This window comes from Epinephelus fuscoguttatus, linkage group LG15 (genome assembly GCF_011397635.1).
Source record: "Epinephelus fuscoguttatus linkage group LG15, E.fuscoguttatus.final_Chr_v1".
Classification (NCBI taxonomy): Eukaryota; Metazoa; Chordata; class Actinopteri; order Perciformes; family Serranidae; genus Epinephelus; species Epinephelus fuscoguttatus.
Window position 1 is genome coordinate 28,343,989 of NC_064766.1, and position 23,196 is coordinate 28,367,184.

At 41.4% G+C, this 23,196-nt stretch overlaps 1 protein-coding gene across 4 annotated transcripts in view; it reads left to right on the plus strand.

Moving 5' to 3' along the window:
* Positions 1 to 23,196, plus strand: part of LOC125902193 (SPRY domain-containing SOCS box protein 4-like) — a 121,311-nt gene that overhangs the window by 67,138 nt on the left and 30,977 nt on the right. The window lies entirely within an intron of this gene.

Consider the following 23,196-nt stretch of genomic DNA (forward strand, 5'->3'; position numbering starts at 1 on the left):
TGTAACCTTGTAAAGTCGAGGTTGTACATTGACACACTTTCTTTGGTATTGAACAGGGTGAAAGTTGGACAGGAAATTCACATGTTCTGCAATATTCAAGAGAGTGATGACATTAGTTTGTCTACTGGAAACGTTGAGGCAGTAGTTAAACTGCTCATCATGTGTCATCACATGAAAGTGTGCATGGTCTGTGTTTTTATAGAAATCTTCTCTATGCCACCGCTTTCTTTTTACCTTAACAGCAAATATGTGGAGGAAGTTATTTGTTGTTGTGAATTTGGGTTCTCTGGTTAAGGCGTTGTTGTCTACTAACATTCAAAGGAATACTTCGCCCTCCAAATGACCATTTGTAAATCAGTTACTCATGCTGTGTTATGTTGAATTTGGGAATAAAACTTAGTTTGTCTGGCATGCCTCCATAGTGAACGAAGAATCCAAAAATGAAGACATTTTTCGATGAATTGAAGTCATAGTGGTCTACGTTTAACAACAGTAAAACTATATAAAAACATCCCTTTACAAACTTACAAAACTCGTGCAGCATAATCCAGTTCTCATTAATCCAGTTGGATGCTTAGTATTTCCCAAGCCCAACTCAGACCAAAGATTCACAACGAGACAAAACTGTTTTAGAACGTTGCAGAGAAAAGTTGCAGCGGTGTGAACTGGCCGGTCTTAGCTCGACTCAAGCCGGTGGATGGTGTCACCTGCAACCCAGCTGGTCAAATTACCAGTGGCTGGTTTTAGAATGTAGGGCATGTCACTTATTTCTACGGCCAGTTGGCTTGTAGTGAAGTCCGCTGGTCAAGTCAAAATTACTGCAGACGGTGTGTCCGCCGAGCCCTCCCTCTGTCCTCATGTGTGCCGGTTTCGGACTGTGGGTCACTACTGCTGCTTGTTGTATGTGCTTATGCCCCCCACACACACATATTCTCATTGACTGATTAATTGGCGCTGGTTATTAATGTTATTACGAATACAGTCCATCTGATGCTCATTTTGTTTCTGCCACAAAATAAGCCTGAAAAGGTGAAAATCAGAACGGAGGTACAGAGAGTTGTTGCATAGAGATGTTACAACGTCTCATCTAGTTGCATTGGTGTGAACTCGCAGGTTTTAAGAACGTTACAGAACGATGCATTGCAAGTAGTTGCCTGTTACAGCTCGTCTCGCCGCGCATCTTTGGTGTGAACTGGGCTGTAAATGTAGACCCCTATGACTTCAATCTGTAAATAATTTTTCTTTTTTGGATTGTTCGTTCACCATGGAGGCATGTGAGAAAAACAGTTGTCTTTACAAATTTAAGGTAACACTGAGTGAGCAACTGATATACAAATGGTCATTTTGGGGGTGAAGTATTCCTTTAAGTATTAATGATGGGCGTTTGACTGACCTCTGTTTTGACCTCATTATAATACCTGTTGAGGCACAGGGCTGACCTCCTGAATGTAGAGTTCATTTTCCGTATGTTGGAGCTTTTCTCAGACTCGTTTCTTCAGATATTACAAAGCAGTTCTTGGGCTAGGTGCCGGAGGAAGAAATAATATAAATTTCTAATATGTAGTCTTACAAATGGTACTTGCAGGTATCAACACCTCATTACTATGGTCCTTTTGGCTGTTTCAGTGTTAGTCTTCTGGGTCACTGTCATGGCTAGAAGGGTTTTGTTCTGCACTACATAGTTCCCGATTGTAGCAACACTACATCTTGCATTATAAATGTATCAAGAGGTTGTTGTGTCTGTGTAGAACAGCTGTGTTTCTCTGTGATATGAGAGGGAGATGAGTTCATAAAGAGTGGACTGGATGTGTGGTTGAGGTATTTGAATATGTTTAGTTCCCGGGAGACTCTAGATTCTGGTTGACTCCGTCTGTCTATCCACATGTGTCTGTTATGAGAGAAGAGACAGGCTTTTCCTCCCATCGCAGTCTAAACATTAACTCTTTGAACAGCTTGTTAGAAAAGCTCTTAGACACACATCATGGACACCTACACACATGGACACACACCTGCCAGGAAGGGAAAGTGTGTGTTATGAAAACACGCTTATGATCGGACTCTGTCCGTTTCTCTCCCCCTGTGTTTGCAAAGCCCCATGGGTCTTATTTGATATCACAACAGGGTGTGTTTTTGACCGTTACCCAGCAGAAAGTTGAGAAGAGACCCATCTCTCTCTTTGCAGTTTGTTACGTCTGATTTTTTTCTTTGTCCAATCACCCCAGATTACGCTTTGAAATGTTTCTTAGAAGTTCTGTGCTCTTAATGGTCATCACAACATCAAGAGCCTGTCTTCTACACTCTTTAAGAGGTCCCAGGCCTTATCCTAGCTTTAAATTGGATGTTTTTGGTCTTAAAACTGCAGATGGCCACCCAGAATATGAATCAGAATGAAACATAAAACAGTGAATTTTAAGACTTGAAATTCTTAACCTCTGGTTTAAGTCCTGCCTGACTGTATGTGTGATGTCTGGTAATCTCCTACACTCAGGCTTAGTTCAAAGTACATACTTTGGCTGTTGAAAGCACCTCTCGCACTCACTTCCCATTTATGGAGCCATCTGCTGGATTTCATGGCAAGTCTGTGTGATGGCCCACCTAGGAGAATATGGAGAATATTGAGTGCGTTCAAAGCCCTCGCCTCTACAAGCGTACATGCTTCATGCTGTGAAATGAGGTTTGACTGTTGAAAATGGGCTCAGCCTAATGCATGGAGGAGAGTGAAGGTTGAAAGGCTTGTCCTGATAGGTGTGTCTTATGGAATAGCAAAAGAGGGAGTAGTGGTGAAAAGGAGGCAAGTGGGGATGTGTGTGAGACAGCGAGAAAGCCAAGGAATTTAAAAATACAGATTTGTGATCAGAGCATAAAATAACGAAAAGGACTAAAAGTCTGTCACACTAGAAAGTAGCTCACCCATTGGTTTGTCAACTCCCATTTTGAAGCCTTTAGGAAGCCTTTAGTTGGGCATTTTGGCCGTTGCCATTTGAGATATTTGGAGCCAGAGTTGACCATATTTGGATGAGAGGATTGAGGCAGAGGGGCCCCGCCTTAATTATGTGTGACTTTAGGCCTTAATAAAATTGAAAGGGGTAAGTTCACCCCTGCACAGACCAGAACTCTTTTTTGTACCAGCCTGTATTTCGGCTGTAAAGTTGGGCATTTAAATTTGGGACATATGGGGATTGTCTTGCTCTTAGAGCCAGCCTCAAGTGGCCTTAAGAGGAACTTCGGCATTGGTTTCATTTTTAGCCGCTGAGGTTACAGCTTAGTGGCACAGAACAATTAATTGTTGTGGCTGTGCAAAACACTTATTTCTCGTAGGTTGATGACATAGTGACAACTCACCATACTAGGTGAGCTACTCGTGCTGGTAAGCGAATTGCTAGCACGAAAGGAAGCTAGAAACATGCTAGACAGTCATGATAGCCCCATGAGCTTCTTTCCTGGGATTGCACATAATTTCATTCAATAAATAGTTATATTAAAGATGGGAAAAATACTTGTTTACTGTCTGTCAGCAAGCTTGTTAGTTGGGTCACTAATAAGCTTGTTGCCAACAGGTCAGTAAGTTCAAACACTTTATTCAAAAGATGATGCCTGAATCCAGACCTTGGAATTCGTCCACTCCACTAAGTTGACATATTCGTCTGGCATCCTGACATGAAACGGGCTTCCTCAGTTGAAATAAAAAACGACCCAACAAGCACCCTGGGGGGACTCAATTAGCCAGTCAGTGCCATGGCAGGGACTAATACTGTTGTCCCTTCTGCCTAATATCAGACAACAAAATGTATTTGTACTATTGACTTCTGTCTCCTAACTGTTGTTTATACCTCGACCGAAGACTGTTAAATAAAAGTGGAAGGTGACACACAAATAATTAAGCTATGATAGCTTGCTCTATTTAGGAGTCTCCTGAACTCATTTCTTTGAAAAGGACAACACTGTTGAGATGGCTTGTTGTTGGTCAACAGTGCAAGTTCACCAAATACAAAATTTGACTCAGCCCCCACGAGTGAATCCACTGTCACAGTAGTTTGCCGTTTGACCAAGCTGTAAAACTGCTGTTTCCTGTAAGAAGCCAGTCTAAAAGGGTACATTATTATGCAGCTATGCAACCCAAAACTGAAACAAAATAAATGAAATCATATGCGCGCAGACAGACAAAACAATGCCTGACTTGGGAGACAGGCCGTAGGTAGGGGAAACCCACTTGGACCACCAAACCTGAAACAATGCTTTTGGTTTCACATTCCATTGACACATAACCACATTCGTAGCTGAGAGGTCTTTTTGGGTTTTTAGTGCTGCAGTCGTTGCTCTGAAGCTGAAACAAACACTGCGATGAGAGTAATATCTCCAGGTTCAGAGGTGAAGTAAGTAGCCTCGGGGTGCTCTCTTTGTTGCAGGGTGGGCAAACAGAGTGTGATTACAGCCTGTGTGTGTAGCAGCTTCGTTCAATATCAGTTTTGAATTGAATCAGCTTGTCTGCCCCACAGATGACTCGGATACTGAGAATGAAGTCATAATTGCCCGAGAGTGTTTGAATGGCAGTACAGCTGGATGTGGTCAGATAACAGACGCTGTATCATATAGTTGTCTTTTGATGCCGTCTTCTTTGGTAATTGCTCAGAGTATCAAATGTGAAGTGCGTGTGTGCATTTAAATTTCAATGAATGTATCATATAAATCTGTTCTGTGTGTTTATGAGTGTATGGTTGTAAAAAAAATCCTCTGGGTAGCTCGGTAATGACTTTATCTAACAGGCCTTCCCATGAGAAGCGACTATTGGATTGTTTGTGAATTATCGTTGAAAGGGGAAACAACATGACTGCAGGGTATTAAAAAGAGATTTATAGACGTGGCGTCTCCTCGCCACAAACTGTTTGTTTTTCTCATCACTCCGGCTCAGGCCCCGCTGCACCGCCAGCAGTTGATCATCACTTTGCTCCACCTCAGATCATTGCTCCCATTCCTGCAGTAACACAACACACACACCGGTGAGACCTATAACCAGCAGCACTGCAGGTTTATGGTAGTTTTGGGAAGATCACACAAAGCAATCAGGGTCAGGGAAGTACGTGCGCTAATGCAAATAAATGCTGAGCAAGGTTCAAACTGCATTATCCTGTAAATGTGATGTAAATTATTCATCCTTCCAGCGCTCTGACTGAGGACTTTCTCCTCTTCCACTGAGAGGTGAACGGATCCCTGTTTCCCAGATAGTGTATTTTCACTTAATTGTTGCTGAATTACATAAACAACATGTGTAACTAATTTATTTTGCTACCTTGAAGCATTTTCTCATCTGCTTCTATCTAATGTGTGTGCATAATATCTCTCTCTCTCACACACACACACACACACACACACACACAGAGCTCTGTATTCTCCCTCATACTGTCTCTATAATTGTACCAATTAGTGGCGCTTTGATTCACTACAATAGGAGCTGTCTTAGCTTGGGCCCTGATATGTGCCACTTCCTCTCTTTCTCTTTTTCCTCCTCTTTTCTCTTTGTATTCACACATACATCACACCAAACTCCACTGCGAAATCTGGCAATTTAATGTTGCCTTTCTTATCAACCAATGCACAAACCACCCGGAATAGACACTTTCTAAACCATCAGAGGCCACTGCTGGGCACATACGACTCTTATGAGGTGAAGACCTTGTAAATCCAATTTGGGAGATTGGTTTTAACTTCAGTTGAAGGATTATATTTTTTTCCTGGTAGTAAAGCCAATGTTGGTGTGTTTTTCATTCCCTGCAGTTGCTGAAAAGTTGACATTAAAGGTCTATTATCCAACAGCTGTGATATGATTCACCAGCGCAAACCAGTTTCAGCCTCAGACAGTTTACTGTAGCTGACCGGATCACAGGACCAATCATTACTGTTCTGAGACGCTGTGAGCAAAGCAAAGAGGGGAGAAAACAGTGTGGAACAGGGACGCTGGGTTGAAAAGAAGGAAAGACAAGTAAAAAAAAAGACGAGGGAAACGGTGACAGAATGGAAGAAAAACAGAGAGTTACTGTGAGAATAAGGCCTAGTCTGCACGTACATGGGTGTTTTTGAAAATGGGGGGGTTTCCTCCTCCTTGCTCTCAAGCAGAAGAAAAAATTTCAAGAAGAAGCTATCACTGGGAGGCTCCCTGGCCCTGTTCCTAAATGTAGTGGAAGCATAACTATACATTTATGTGTAGAGTAAGCACTATTTTGGCCACATCCGCCATTGCTTGAAATGTTGCCTCATCTGTGACAGCTCAAGCTAAAACCTCAATTTTCCTTGTCTACAAGTCAACACTAGCTCCTTTTACACTGCCTGTTCAAGGCGGGAATGTCACGCCATTATTCTGCCTCGTTCCTTTGTATAAAAGGTAAGATCACAACACGAAATGGGGGGACAGAATTGTCTCACATATAAGCTGGCAGTGGAAGTAGTAACAGCACTGGGCAAAAGGGATGGGACAATGGATGGAACAGGTAGGACGTCTAGCGTACATTTTATGTGTGCGATCACTGGGAGATTTAAAAGCAGTTAATAGCAGTTGGCGGCTAACTCGGTGAGAAAAAATAGCGACTTAAAATGCCCGCAAATTGGGAAAACCATCAAGTCCAGGAGCTCCTTACAGTCTGAGCAGAGGATGAGATCAGCCGCCATGTAACCAGGACAGGAAATGATAATTATTGCCATGTTATTCCATTGCTATTGTTATGAAAGTGCTGCCTGATGCTTATATTATCTGACACACAAGAGGCTGATGCAGTTGTGTTATATGCCACACCCGTCACGCCTCTTTTGCTTCCAGAATTACAACATGCTTTCTAATATCACACATTAGGATGGCATTATGCTGCCGTTGTTTGGGTCTGTATAAAAAAACAAAGCTGACGTAATGAAGGGTCTTTGTTGCAGCCTCATCACAGGATCTCTGGGCGACTGAAAATGGAGTTTCTGTGACATATAATGGTTTTTATGTGTGGACGAAAGGCTCTAATGCATAGAAAAAGCTAGATTTGAAATATACCTGTGTTCATGTGGACTAGAATAAGATCCTAAATGTACCATGGACCACACAGAAATCTTATCAGGAGAAGGATGGAGCCAGAATACAAAATGCAGTGAGAGGGAGGGTGTGAACAATAAGGACAGAAAGTAGAGAGCTAGCGGAGCCGTGCAGTTGTGTGGGATGATGTGAATGAAGCAGTGTGACACAGACACTGCACAGAAAAACTGTCATATTTCAAAGAAGTTTCGAAACCGTTTGTTCATTCCCACATCTCTGCACCGTCACTTTGTCTATTTTAACCGCACCGTGTGAAAAATGTCAAACACACACCATAAGGCTGCTGGACTTCCAACTCCGCTGAAAGAAATGCAATATTTGCAGTGTGCAGACACAAACACTAACGCTGGGTTTTTGTTGGCAAGGTTTAATTCATACTTCATAGTTAAAGTCACAATTGCAGGCTTATTCAGGCGTCACATTCCAGCAGATCTGTCAACAAGAAGTGACCCACTTTTTTTTTCTCCCTGAAAGCTGGCCTGACCTCCCTCTTACCTACTATTTAGTCTCTGCGCCACATGAGCTTACATACTCCAGATCAGACCTGATCCAGCTGTTGTGTTGCATACAGACACCCATTCACACAAACTAAAGAAGATTGAGATCCATTCATGAAATTAATATGAGAATCATAGCATTATAAGGTACCAAGCTTTGGTTTTATTCAGTATGGAGGGCTGGACTGCAGTGTTATGATTATTTTGTCTTAACCCTGTGGGGGGGCCTTTTTTGCAGAGTTTGCATGTTCTCCGTGTGTCCGTGTGGGTTTTCTCCAGGTACTCCAGCTTCCTCCCACAGTCCAAAGACATGCTGGTTAATTGGTGAATGTGAATGTGAGCGTGAATGGTTGTCTGTCTCTATGTGTCAGCCCTGTGATAGTCTGGTGACCTGTCCAGGGTGTACCCTGCCTCTCGCCCAATGTCAGCTGGGATAGGATTTCCTCTAAATTCAGATTTGTCAACTAGAATGGTCACATTGGTATAATCATATGCATCAAAGGGGCAGATCAACCAGCAGTATTGTATGTCGTGGCATTGCCTAAAGATATCAAGATATAATTTATAGGCCATATTGCCCAGCCCTACTTAAAAGGTGTGTATGTTAAAAGCTGTTCTTTATTCATAAGTTTGGTTTTGTTGGTATACTTTACTCCTCTTGCAGATTTGTCAGTATAAAAGTTTGGTTTAGTTGACGTAACTGTTTGAAAAAACAAAAATCTTATCTGACATTAAAAGATCTGAAATGAGATCTTTCTGTCGCTGATGCAATGTATCAGCTCCCCGGTGCATTACACATATTCATCTTCATCCAGTGTTTGTTCTAGATAGGAATTTGGGTTAAAGTGTTGCGTCACCTGAATCACAGGAAAACACTTTCTCAGTTGGCCCTTGTGATATTAAGCGCAGATATTTTGGGTTTTATTTGCTGAGGTTTTTTGAGATATTCATCTCTCAAACTTCCGCTGCCACTGCAACACAATGAAGTCAATGTTTAATTTGTGACAGTGAACAAAGAGAAACTCTTTCACTACTTTCTTCTGAAGAAACAGTGCCATGTAGAAGTTTCTACAGTGAGGTGTGTAGATAATCTTGTGAAACTTTTTCAAAGTTTGTGAAATTTCAGTCACAGTTCGAAACTATACGTTTAGATGCCACTTACAGTAAGTATGAAAATGTTTTGATTTGTGTGAAGTGATCCTTTCATATCAGTTTATCTCCTGAAGGTTTTCTGTCGTGTTTACCTCGGCTCTGCTTGGTTCAGTGCACTTAAGTTTCACTCTGTTCCATTACAGGTGCGTCCATGTGTTTGAATTATAAATCTTCCTGTTAGACAGAGTGACTCAGCTTACTAGTGTTAGCATGCTAGTACTCAGAGTCTCGCACTGACTGCTGGCTGTGTGATATGTGGGTCAGTGGGTTAGTTCTTTAGCTTAACTTAGCTGCTCGCTGCAGGCAGAGCGGCTCACACTCTGCTTTTTATGCCTCCCTGATTTGTCTCCCTTTGCTTTTTACTGTCACATGCACATGTCTGTCTCCCTTTGGTGGCTTTCTTTTCTCTCTCTTGTTGGTTCCCTCCTCAAGTGTTGGCTCCAGCACATTTAGACAAGCCATCAGCAGCCTCTCTCTAGTGCCCACGCATTGTACAGACACACAAAAGTATATGCAGTGTGTTCTTCTTACCCTGATTTTGAGAGACTGCAACACAAACTTTTAGAGCAATTCAGTTCGGATTTGATTGATATTTAAAAACGCAAATTCTCCCCTAAAATTGAAAAAGGCAGTTTGTGTCTGCACCTGCATTAGACAAAACACCCTACAGGCAGATTATGCTAATTTAATAGTGGATAATTTACAGTGCCTACGCAGTTACTTAATAGCTTCTGCAAAACGTCTGAGTGGGAGCAACATCAACCGATATTCTCCCTGTCTTTAATGTCCGTGTTGATGCCTCTATGTGTCTTTGACCTCGCTCTTCTTGACATAATCTAACTAAATGTCTTCGATTGCGTGATCCGAAGCTGCACTACAAGATTATGTGGCACAGAAAAGGCTCAGATGCACGTTTGAAAGTGCCTCATGTTTTCTTCTTCATCCTCTGCTTTGAGATCTAAACACCCCCAGCTCCAGCAGGGAACAGTGGTGTCATGTCAGCGCGCTCATAATCAAATATTTAACAGCAGAGATGAATAGAGGAGAGGGGGAAGAAGACAAAGAAAAACATAACAAATAAGACACAACAGAGAAAGGAAAGGAGTGGGGAAACTGGTGACATGCAGGAGAAGACAGAAACATGTTTTACATGGGAAGCCTAAAAAGGGAAGATAGTGATTTTTGTCTAGTGGCGCACTGTAGCTTTCAGAGACAAAAAGAGGGTGTGAATAAAGCAAGAAGGAGAGTGAGTAAAGAGAAAGAGAGGCCAAAATGGAGAGGATGTGAAAAGACAAACAAACCACAATAAACAAACAGTGAGACAGGGGCAACAGTGAGATGTGCGACTGATCAAAGTGTGGCAGCCAGAACAAATAGTGACAGAGACAGGATGATAAAAGACAAAGAAAGAAAGGGGAGACATTAGAGATGAAGAAGACGAGCGGTGTGAAGAGTGAGCGAGGGGCAAATTGAAAGTCATGTCAAGTGACTGGTGTCAGTTGTGTGGAGATCACATAAAGTGATCAGCGATGAAGGGATGAAGGACGAGGGCTGCTCAGAGACGTGAGAGGCAGAAACAAGCTGCTAATGAACGGCTGCAGGGCAAAACTTTGATTGATTAGTGAAGGTAAGAGTGCTGGAATATGAATTAGTGTTTTAGACACATATTCACACACTTACAGAATTTAAAAATGCCTACACCAATATTTCTACTACAGGACTCATAGTAAATATCTGAATGTTTAGCATGTCCATCTTAGTTTAGTGAGGTAGCATGCTAACATTAGCTAATTAGCACAAAGTACAGCCAGTACAGCCATTAGGGATTTTACACAGGGGGACAACAATTCACAGATTTGGCCCCTGATCCTCATCCACTCCAGCATCACCAACACCCACCCTTAGCTCTAATACCAACACGGGCAATTTCAAATAAGCTCTCGGCCATTAGCCCCGGAGGTGACCGAGATGGTCTCTAACAACCATTTCCAAATCCGGTGTTTTAGACCCATGCAGGTCATGCTCTGTCGTGCATACATATTCTCAATATAATGACAAAAAAAAAGGATCAAGACAGTTATTTCATAGCCTTTCTTCCCTTTAAGATCAGACTCACAGTTTTAATCCTCCTTTTACCTTAAAACAAACAAAGATAGAATAAAATGCCCTCCAATGAAGGATTAGAGAAAAGTAAAATCACACATTTATTGAAGAAATATAGTTTATTAGTCTAGTATAATCCAGTGTATGTTAAATTATGCTAATCCAAGACAGTTTATGAACCCAAGTGTGCAGAAATATTCAAACACAACATTCTGAAAAATGACAATGCCACTTTTTTTTCCATCACCACAATTTAGCCTATCTGTGGAGCATTATTTAGCCCCTTAGGACAAGATACCATGAAATGCTTGGTACCAATAGATGCGTTCTGTCATCTTTTATCTCCACGCTATCTAAAACTGAGTCCACCTGCTGTTTTCACAACTGTGGGGGTTGGGGTATCAGATGAAGTTCAAATGGGTTTTAATGATAACAATAAATGTATTTATTATGTAGATCAGTGGTTCTCAAATGGTGTGCCATTGAGAACCACTGATCAGGTGTGCCGTGAGATTTTGTGATAACCACACATTATTATTGCAATATTCAACTGGGCCTATTCAAAAGTTATGAATGAATTTTAAATTGACTGTATCAGTATGTTGTGTGCAACCATGCACCTAATAAAAAGGCAACTCTAGCTAAAAAATGTACCTATCAGTTGCTTTTTGCATGTGGGATTTGTAAGTGTGTGACATATTAAAAGCCCTGATAGGCAGCCAGTGTGCGGGATGATTACAATTAAAAAGAGAAAGCTGTGAGCGGGACAATGGATTGCTTTACTGTACGGTGCAAATTACAACAAAGCACAAGCGAAGACGACGGTAGACAGTATCACAAGAGCTACTAGTCTTATTTTACTGTATTTTTATTGTCGTGATAAAAGTGATAACACGCAATATAGATGCTATCGTGCACAGGTATAAATATAGATGTGCCTTGAGGTTTTGGCTTGCCCCTGTGGTGTGCCTTGGGCACAAAAAAAAAAAAGAAAACCACTGATGTTGATACATGCAACTTCTGTTTTCAGTGACATAAGTCAGTAAATTGTTGTACTTGATCCCATTTTAAGGCCAAGTATAGACTGTTGCATAGACTCACTGATCTGATTTAGAATAAAGTAAGTTCTAGGCTAGCAGACTAGCCTTTTTAAACCAGATCACGTGCAGCCGACCACTTGTATACGTGTAAAACCAGATTAAGTGAAATTGGTTTTCTCAAATTGATGCCACCTAGTCTTGGATTAACTAAACCAGTTTCCTGAAACAGGACTCCATATATTTGCTTTTCATCTTCAGTGATTTGGTGGCCAGACAATACAGTTCTATTTCTGTTTTCACTCTTGTATTGCTTCTATATCTTTATCTGCTTCTTCTCATTGATTCCACCACATGACTTTTATTGATCCATTCCAGCTTTTACAAGTGCCCCGAGGCCAGAGCCGTTAGCTCTCAGTAATGAGCCCTAACACAGGTGCTTGACATTAATCACATTTAACATATGTAATGAATAACATTTGGAGAAACTGTTTCAGAAAGCCGTGTTTGAAACCTGGATGAGCTGCTCTAGATTAACTCCCTGTCCCTGTACAGGAAACCACTGGCATCATTACGATGGTGATTCACAGATATAGCTGTCTCTATAGCAACCCGACTGCCAACACCTTCACCTGAGTGCCTCGATGAGAATGAAAACTGGATGCTGGAGGCTTGTGTACACCACAAGACAATAGAGATGTTTTTTCTGTGTTTCAGTACAGATCATGCAATGATAGCAGCTTAAGTTTGGTGAGCAGATAACCAGAGATCTCGTTTTGGCAGTTGTGACCTTTGCACACATTGTTTGATATATTAATTAAGCACAGTAACAACAGTTATGATCTGTTACAGCAGCTGCTTTTAACGCCATGTCTCTCAGATGATACACAATTCAAGATACAGTGTATTAAACATTTTTAACTTTAAACAACATTCATATATTTCTTTGCAACAGCAGAGCTCATTAGATGGACTTTGTGTGTTTTTGTGTGTGTTTGTTTCTCCATGCAAACATGCTTTAACTCTCCAAGGAGCCCATGTGCAACACCAAATCTACTGTTTGCTTTCTGCCAGTCTGCTGCCAGATAACAACTAGATGGTGGCAGGCACGCCAGCTTAGTTACCAACTGTCAACTGAATATTTTTACCCCAAATTTTGGATTGTTGAATTTAAAATGAGAACTTCAGAAAAAAAAAAAAACACCCTCCGGGAAAAATTGAAAGTATTTCTATGTTGCATCATTTTTTAGTTGACATTACCATTTATTGCAAGATCTCCCTTTAGCGTCTAACACATTATTATTCATATTAATGTGCTTGTATAAAACCTGAGCCACAGAGAGACTGAAAAAGGAGGGGTGGAGATGAAGGAGTAGAGAGGGATGAGCGGACAGAAGGATGGATAGGCAACAACTGATCAACATGAGGGGCGGAATAATACAAAGCTCATTGGACGAGAAAGAAGGGAGAAGAAGGCAGAGAAAAAGCATGAAATGGTGAATGCTGGCACTCCCCTGGGAGAAGACACACACCTGTGGGAGCCGACCGGTTCACATTTCCCTACTGTATCACCAGTAAGTGTGTTAAAAGCCCTGTGATTAGTGTTTTTAGTTTTGTGTAAAACAGAAATGGCCCTGTGTGTTTGGAGACGCAGAGAGAAGATGAGAGACCGACTGAATTACTGCAGAAAGAAAACCAGAGTGATTTCACACCTGATTATCTCCCAATTTATTCCCTTCTCTGTCAGGACTGATCCATTTCCCCCTCATCTGTTCCAGTGTACAGAGGGAGAGAGGATCTATCCAGACTCATTGCATGGTGGAAAGATACTGCATTCACTGTATTAGGATGTGAGAGCTGTGTCATTTTTAGGAGCAGGTCAGTCTGTGGGAAACTCATTTGAATGCAATTAACTTCCAAAAATACACTCCACACACAGCAATAAAACCTTTTGATGCACGACAACACCAGCCACAACAGATTCAAAGAAATTCATGCGAGCGAGGAAAGCTGAGGAGCTGAAATCAGTTTTGAAAGCTCAGCAGTCGCTTTTACGAACCCATAAATCCCACGTTTAACGCCGCCACAGACTAGACTATGATTGTGAGCCACGCTTTTCCCAGACGTAAGTGCCTTCTTTGGATGAGGGTTTTTATAAAGATAGACTGAGGAAAAGACTATTACCTGTTTGACATGCATTGGAAAAACTAGAATTACCGCTTCAGGATTGTAAGCCTCGGCCAACCAGCCAGGTCACAGTTTACATTCATGTCTGTCCAGACTCGTATGTAGCCATAACAGTAAACAATGCTTCAAGTATGGATGTGGCTGCAAAGAAGCAGACTCTAAAACATGAATGATTCACACACATCTTCAACGTGACAACACAGAGGATCTATACACTCAGCACAGTTTCAAGATGGACACCCAAGATTAGAGTCATCAATTCAGCATCCGACCAAATGTCCCCTTCTGTTTCCGAGATGTGACGCTGGATAATGGCCTGAAAATTGCTTTTGCAGAGCATTATGATGTCACAGTGAAGTTAACCTTTGACCTTTTGGGTATAAAATGTCTTCACTTCATCATTTTATCCTTTTTGACATTTGTTTGAAGCTTTGTGAGGTCACAGTGACCTTTGACCACCAAAAGTTAATTCTTGAGTCCTAGTCGATGTTTGTGCCGGAGGAAATTCCCTCAAGGCGTTGAGATATCGTGTTCACAAGAAGGAATGGATGGAAGGACAACCTGCAGACATTAAGGCCTGTACACATGCCGCGTCTTTAACTGCCTGGGAAACATGATGTCAGGTGCTGGACGCTACTCTCGTGCCTTTTTTGTGCCAGCTTTTAAGAGCGCAGCTGCAGGTTGCGTTTGAGGTTGCTAAGCAACCTTAACAAGCACTGTATCAAAGCCTACTTACCTGAAATCCTGAGTGCAGAGCTGATCTTCTTCCAGGCGCTGTTTATAAGTGTGTGGGCATATCGTCTGTGGGACAGATGTAAAGCTATGGGCAGCTCTGCACCAAAACTTTTCCGTGTTTATCACAGATTGATATTCACGGAAGAAGGGAAAGATATCTGTCGGCTGTGATTGGGTGATCCTACCACGCGCGCTGCTGTGTTCCAAAAGTTGAACTCGGTTTAGCTCAGAGCTGCCCTCAAAAATGGGCGCTCATTTGAGTGCGCCTGTCACGTGTCTACATTGAAAACAGTGAATTTGAGGGCGCAAAAAACAAGCATGTGTACGGCCCCCTATGTCTCCGGCCACAGCTGCTATGGATGGAACAGAGGCATAAAAATATGGTGGCATGTAATGTTTGTCATTGGTGTTTGGTCACCATGGATTCATAAGGCCTCTGTTTTCATTCATTAAATCCACTACCTACCAAAACACACACAGGTCCAGTTTTATTAACGGATTGATCCAATCACCCTCGGTCCCTGTAATGATTGCGGGCAGTAATGAATGAGAGCAAGATAATCATCCCCAATATTTGTCTCCCTCAGTCTTTGTTCAGGATGCCGCTGGCTCGGCCTCTAATCAACACTTCAATTTGGCCTCCTGACATCACCAATTTGCCGACAGGCTGGATTCCTTTGTGTGGTCTCATAGATTCAGCTCTATTTAAAGCTCTCTAGGCCTCTCTTTGGCATTCTTCTGCCCAGTGAAGGAAACTCAACGTCCTTTGCTTCACTTCTCCCTCTTCTGTGGCTTTGTTACATTAGATGTGTGTTTTCAGTTTTGTCAATGAACACATGAGCTGTTGCGCTACAAGCAGAGAGTTCAGTCAGAGCTACCTGTTGGCACTGGGACCTTCAGTCAGTCAACAACACCGTGTTTCTGTTAGAGTTGACCGTTCTGCTGCTGTTGTCTCTCTTGCGACACATAAAGGGGAACTCAAGTCTGTCTCTGAACTCTTTCTGAATTATATCCATGTGTTAGTGTTGGAGACGAGTTGCTCCGTTTCCTTGACAACACTTCTTTAACGTTTCCTGTTTGCACATCTTGTGACAATGATGTCATGACTTAAGACAGGTGAGCAGGGTTTGTCTTAGCGTTTAGGAATCTTGTCCTGTGCAGCAGAGAGCAGAGACGTGATGTAATGGGGTTTTTTGTATGTCCTTAGAAAACCTTCTTTTAACGTTTTTTTGATCATGGAAAGTCGCTCTTTTCCAGCAATTTCCTAGTTCACACTCACCTTCCCACCTTCACACATGGGTAGTCCTCTGCTGTTTGCCACTCAGCAGCTCTGCTGGAGCCGTTTAAGGTAGAGTGCTGCGTCAAAGGCATCTCAACACTCTCTTCTAACTAAGTGGCCTTGTTCATGCACTTTTTCAATTTTTTTAATTCAGTGAGTTCACAAGAAGCCAGGTTATTCAGAAAAACTGTTTCACAGGTAAATGCATATACGTACATTGTAACCTGGTGACTGTAAGCCCACAGGTACATACAGCTGTGCAGTACTCAGATTTGTCCCTAACCTCAACCTTATTTTGGAAGTGTTACGCACTAGGGACGGGAAAGTTCTTCATGTAAGGATCTTGACTTATTGTCTGTGATTCTGAATTGCATCACAACTTCCAAAAATTGATTTTTTAAAACCTTTTTTTTCCTCACCTGGCAACGTTGACTTGCTGTGAGACCTTTCTGGCTTCCTGAGTAGATTACATAAGCCCCTTTTACCCCCTCTTATTTCGCCTTGCCGTTCTTTATAAAGGGTACGATGCTGGAATGGGGGTAGAGAGGTGTCTCACGTTCTAGCTGGCAGCCGAGGTGGTAACAGTACCAGTGACAGCCAGCAGGACAGGGCAAGTGGGAGGTTTTGACCACGTATTATATTTGCAAACTGTCACCGGGAGACTTAAATGGCAGCTAGAGGCAGTGAGCAGCTAACTCGAAGAAGAACAGCGATGGAAAATATCCACAAATTGGGGAGACAGTGAGGTCCAGGACTTTCTTACCCTCCGAGCAAAGGACGAGATCAGCCACCATATAACAAGGATGATAAATGATTATCGTTTAGAGAGTGCTGCCTAACATGCATCTTAAGTGTCACACTGAAGCTGACAGTAGTTTGTTACATGTCACACCTGTCATGCTTCTTTTGCCTCTTGAACGCCAGCACGCTTTCTAAAATCACACACTGGGCAGCATAATGTCTGCCTTATTTGGCTCTGTATGAAAAGCAAAGCCAGCGTAAATAAGGGTCTTTGTTTCAGACCTATTGTTTGATCTCTGGGTAAAAAGGCTTAAGATTACATAGCCGCACATTGTGTCAATTCTATGGAAGCAAAGTTGCAATAAGTAGTATGGCTACTGGCTAGTCAACTGCTGCTAACATCAGCTCTCAGAGTCTAAAATGAGCAATGGAAGCTAAATGAAGCAAGGTTTAACTTTTCGAAAATAAAAATGTCATCATCTTGTACACACTTTACTCTGCTTTCATGACCTAATTTGACACATTGCCTTTTGTAGTGCAAAGTGGTCTGAAGTAGATCCTGAAATTAGCACACCCATGTACTAAATCAAGAATTTTCTTTGGATCAAATCCTGAGAAAAGATTCACAGCCCTATTACTTAGTTATTTTACCAGTTTGTGGTGATGTAAGACACTGCTTTCATTTCACTGTAATGTTAAAACAGTAAGTTTTTAGTCATGCACATGCGCACATGTGAAAAGCTGATGAGAAACCTGGTTACTCACACACAAAGCCAAGAATCTGGGCTGGGGAAAACAGGTTTCTCAATCCCATACCCAGAAACCTGGTGACTGTAAGCTGTAAGCCACTTCCTGCTGCACAGCATACTAACCACTCTCAGGCTGGTGTTTTTTATTCTCACAAAGTAAGCAAAATAATGGAGTGCATATCAGGTTTATTTGAACTGCGATGAATCACAGACACCTGCTGTTGTAGCTATGTTGTAAACCTAATGAGGCCAGGATGTGATGTGAATAGTTCATTTCAATATTTTGCTTTTAATATTCAAGTCAATGTAATTAAGAGAAAAAACATCTGCGACTCAGAGTGCAGCTGGCCAACATTTTCCACTGGTATCGGGTTTTTTTTCTGTGTTGAAAGCTCAATGGACATGCATTATGCACACAGGATTTTAATCTTTACTAAAGTCTACAATTAGTGTTGTGAATATTCTTACAGCAGTTTCGCATGTGGTAACCTTGGAGACCAGTAAACCAAAGTGGTGTGCAGGGCTGAATGTGGCCTCTGTCACATTTCTCTTCAGTAGCACAAACAGCCTCTCCTGTCCTTTTGTTCCCCTTTAAAAGACCAGTGTGTTCTTTCTATAATCAGTTCTTTCACAATATGTGAAACACTTGAGTCATTTTATTTGTAGTTAAAAATGTTGTAACATTTTGACGTGTCCTCAACCTGCACATATTAAGGAAGTCAGACATGACCTAAAGGTTAAGGTCTAAATTAAGATCTAACACCTATGATGAGCTTCCTTTTTACTCATTTCATGTCTTATATTGCTGGTAATGTACGTCACATTAAATGATTCGGCTTAGTCCTTTTCTGAAACACACTATGCCACAAAGGAAAAATACAAAGGTCACAGTGTGGTTGATCCTGCATGCGCAATCTTGTTTCTAAAGATGTGAGAGATAAAAGAGTGTGCAACAGCTGAGAAACTCAGATTTTTTTTATTTTTTTTTTAAAGTGACAAATTCACAAGAAAAAAAAACCTTAAATATTCTCTGAGATGATTAGGTCATAAATTTATGAAGAAAAAAAAATCAGGTTGATCAAACCTTGCAAAGTGAAGCAGTGTGGTCCACACATCACACTATTTTTCAAGTTTTTTCTCTCCTGAATTTGTGACTTTAATCTCAGAGTTTGTGAGTTTTTTCCTCGCAAATTTAAGACTTAATAATTTCAGAAAATATGCAAGTTTTTCCTCATAAATTTGACTTATTTGTTTTGTTAATTTTCCACTTTAATCTCAGAAAATATCCAAGTTTTTTGTCATGAATTTCTGACCTTAATCTGTGAAATTCTAAGTTTTTTTTTCTCTAAATATTAAACCCCAATTACCCCCTATTACTATTACTATTCTATTCTATTTTTATTTTTACCTATATTGGCCCTAATCATCTCGTGTTTGGTTTTGTGCTGTTTTTGCATGGTATGATCTCCTGTAAAATCTCTTTGCTGATGCCATTTTCATCTCAAGACTCAATCTTCCTTGTAGTTTTTTATCTCTTAGGTCACAGTCATTGATCTTCTCAGTATGTCCCTTCATCCTACTGTACCTCCCCTGTGTTATCAGTCATTCTGCTTCTAGTTATCCATCACTTCATCTCTCTATCTAGTTCACGTTGCCCCTTTGTCCCCTCACCCACTGCTGGCCGCTGTGCCCAGGCAGCTCCTGTAGTTCGCTTTGTTGGCTGGTACTGTCACGGCCTGCCCTGTCCTCTGTCTCACACTGACTGCTGAAGTTACCAAGAACCAAAGAAAAGTTGTGTCAGAGATCTTTAATCCTGCTTTAATCTTCAACACAGTGTACTTCAGTCATAGTTAGTGGGTTTTTTTTAGATGTTACAAGTCTACAGTACTTCCCTTTGAACTGATATTATCAGTTTCTTTAAAACTCATTCTGATCCCTGTGTACTTTTTTTAATTTAATGATTATTTTTCATGACCACTCACCTTACGAAGACTTGATCGTGACAAAACATCATCAAAGTGCTTTAATCTGCTGTGTTTGTGAGATGAATGACTCTTATGCAGTTAGGACATTCATTGTGGAGTGTGCGAGAATAAAAGAGAAGAGGACGTCGCCTTGCAGTGAATCATCACAGACAGAGGATGTAGCTGCAATGCAGGTTGTCTCACCTCAACGGCTCTAAGGTGAATAGCGTACGAGTTGTTTACGAGCCCAAAGGTAGAGGTAGATTCTCTAATGTTTTGTAAGTCTTTCTAGTCTCACACGCAGAAATGACAACAATATCTGCATTGAAATTAAATACTTAAAAAACACACAAGGCCTCTCCTATTATTAGCTCAGGTCCTCTGTTGAAAAGAGTAGGCTCACAGAACAGCTTATATGATTGATTCACGCAGATGAGTTGATGATGAAGAACATCCTGTGTACTTTACAAATGTGTGTGTGTGTGTGGCATAAAAATAGAAAAAGCAGGCGAGTAAGTGTCCTCCAACATTTTAATTGTTTAATTTGCATGTTAAATCATCCACCCAGAAGCAATGAAACACATCAGATATGCAAATTAAAGAATAATGAGTAATTAAGACAGATTTGGAGTTGTTAGGAGTATTTTCTTAGGACTATATTTTTTAATTTTGATGAATCTGGGCTCTGTGTTTTCCCCTGCTGCCAGTGTTTGCGCTAAGCTGGGCTAATCATGTCCTTGAGCCGCCTCTGTTCTGCACGCACACCGAAGAAATTGAAATCGATCTCATCGTCCAAGACAAACAGTTTCCTTCCTTTCCCCTGTTGAAGCTGAGCAATCCGTTATTGTTTTAGCTGCTTCACATAAACTTGAGAAAACAGTTCAACCTTTGTATCTGGGTTTAACTACTCAAGGTTATGTTTGTGGCCCACAGATGTGGTTTACTAGGCCACTGGGTCATGTGATCATGCAAAACTGTGTCTCAGTAACTGTGCTGAGTGTCTCGTGATTATACACATGCTTGGAATCAGGCCTAACATATAAAAAAAGTTAAAATAGGGACACATTCACTTTATATTGTTCAGTGTTGGATTATCATACAAATACAACAGTAACCAAGGTAAAACAAAAAGGCAACATAACAGGTAATAAAACTAAATTTCTCAAAACAAAACACCTCACCTTACAAATTGGCTGGAAAAGTGCTCAGTTAATGTACAATAATTACACACTCTTTTGTGTTTCACATCTTGTTTGTTTAGACACATGTTGTCAGTTGGTTCCTTTCGCCTTGGTGCTGATGGCAACAGCTCACATGTAAAGGAGTCAGCCTGGAAACCAAATGAATCTGCGAGCTCATGTTTTGTTTATTCTGGCAGATGCAGCAGGTCCTCCTCCTGCTCAGATGAATCTCAAACCGACCTGGCCCGGTTCTAAACCAATCACGACCATGTATCTGATATGCTGCATGTTTAACACAATGACGGACAACTTGTATTGCTTTGCAGCTTTACACAGAATACATGACAACGATATTTTTGGTTTGCAGACCTTTGCACTGGAAATTTCATGGCCAGCAAAAAAAAAATTGACTGTATAAGGTATTGGACGTAGTTACCATGACATCATCATCAGTTCATTGAGCTGTAGCTTAATGAAATAAATTGTTGCTTCTCATGAACATGAGTAAAAATTAGAAGGATTGTATGTCTGACACCAGGCATGGTCTAACTGACGCAGTCCTTGTTGAGGGACTTGCTGTTGGGTAGGTGTTTCTAGCAGGACTGATAGCTCAGGCTGCTAAAGGGCTGCTTGGAGATCATAAGGTTGAAGGTTTGATCCTTATCGAGGCTCAGTGAATTTTAGAGAAAAATGAACTAAGTAAGTAAGTAAGTAAGTAAGAAAGAGAAGAAGGTGAAAGGAAGTAAGTCTCCAAGTTTGTTTTTGCAAAAGATTTCTTTCCTTCTTTCTTTCTTTCCTTTCCTTCCTCACTCCCTTGCTCACTTCCTTCCTCACTCCTCCCTTGCTCACTTCCTTCCTCCCCCACCCCCTATTTCCACTTAAAATTTCAGCTGGACAACCCCACAGCGCCATCAAGCACCCTTCGCACTGGAGCCCTTTCTTCGGGCGCATTTAACCTTTCCGTTTAGGCGTCGGACTTTAAAATTCACTTGTCCCGAATAAGGATCGAACCATCAGCCTCAGGATCTCCAAGTGGCTCTTTAACAGCCTAGCTATTCCACCTCACATTCCAACTAGGTTTAACGGAGCCTTTCACTCTCTCCATTGGACAGAGACTTCTAAAATTCACTGAGCCTCTATAAGTCTTGAACCGTCAACCTTATGATCTCCAAGCAGCCCTTTAACAGCCTGAGCTATTCCACCTCACGCTTCAACTGTGTGTTATGGAGCCTTTCATTCTCTTCTCTGGTCAGTGGCCTCAAAAATTTCATGAGCACCAACCAGGATTGAACAAACAACCTCTGACTCTCCAAGCAGTCCTCAAACAGCCTGAGCTATCAGTCCTGCCCAACAACAGGTTCCTCAACAAGGACTGCATCAGTAATGCATGACTGGTGTCACACACATTATCCTTTCATTTCTGCTTGTGCTCATGAGAAGCATCAGTTTATTTCATTGAGCTACAGCTCAGCACTTATTGAAGGTACTTACTTACTTGTACAAAGTGTTGACTTTTCAGTTCAGGGTTTGGACTTGCACCTGGATCTTAAGATATTACAAAGACCTGTTTTTCACCATGAGCTACATGACTGCTACACGTACTGTGACATCAAACGCGTTACTTTAATAATGTTTTAGTGGCAGTTATAAAGTGGTATAGTGGTATAGTACCAGCTGCTGAGAATGTCAAATGTATAAATGGTGCAGTTGTTCTTGAATCAAGGCGGATGGGCTAAGCATAGCTTCACTTCATTTTTCAGACTCAGAGGTTGCAGCATAGCATAAACCTAGTTTGAAAAACAACGATGTGGTGGTCTGTGGTTCAGCTCTACATCACATCTTGTTAATGTTATTGGTTTTTGGTCTATCCAATTGCATCCAGAGGCATTTTGATCTGATGTTTTTGGTAACATCGTTTTGAAATCAAAAATGAACAGAGTGTTTCCAGACTGACTCACATTTCAATTTAATTTGGCGATGTCAGGCTACAAAAGAGGATGAATCACACCACTAAGAACTGATGCTATGCAATATCATAAACTACTGTGGCTCAGGAGTTCTCAGCAACACATTAGATGACGGTAGCATAATGTAAGGGTATTACACACAGGATATACAGTAATATGATTCTACATAACTTAATCATTGCAAGCTGAACTGTAGCAACTAAAGTCACCTTGAGCTGCTTTTAAAAAACGACTGTTGATATTGTACAGACATGCAGAAACTTGGGGATAGATGCACGTTGCTAGGTTACCTAAGTGAGAAAAGTGACACCAGAATGGGTGACGCTTTATTGGATTGTGTCCAAACCACTGGCTCCTTCATCCTGAGCATTCAAAGGGCAAAGACATGCTGATGTGCATCCTGTCGCAGCTCTGAGCAGAGAACATTTCTTGCACTTAGCGCCGAAAGTTAAAACATCTCAGCTTTTAGCCAAAGAATGCCACACATCAAACGGGTTGTCAGTTGTCTCATAGCAACAGCAGTAGCCATGACAAGCGC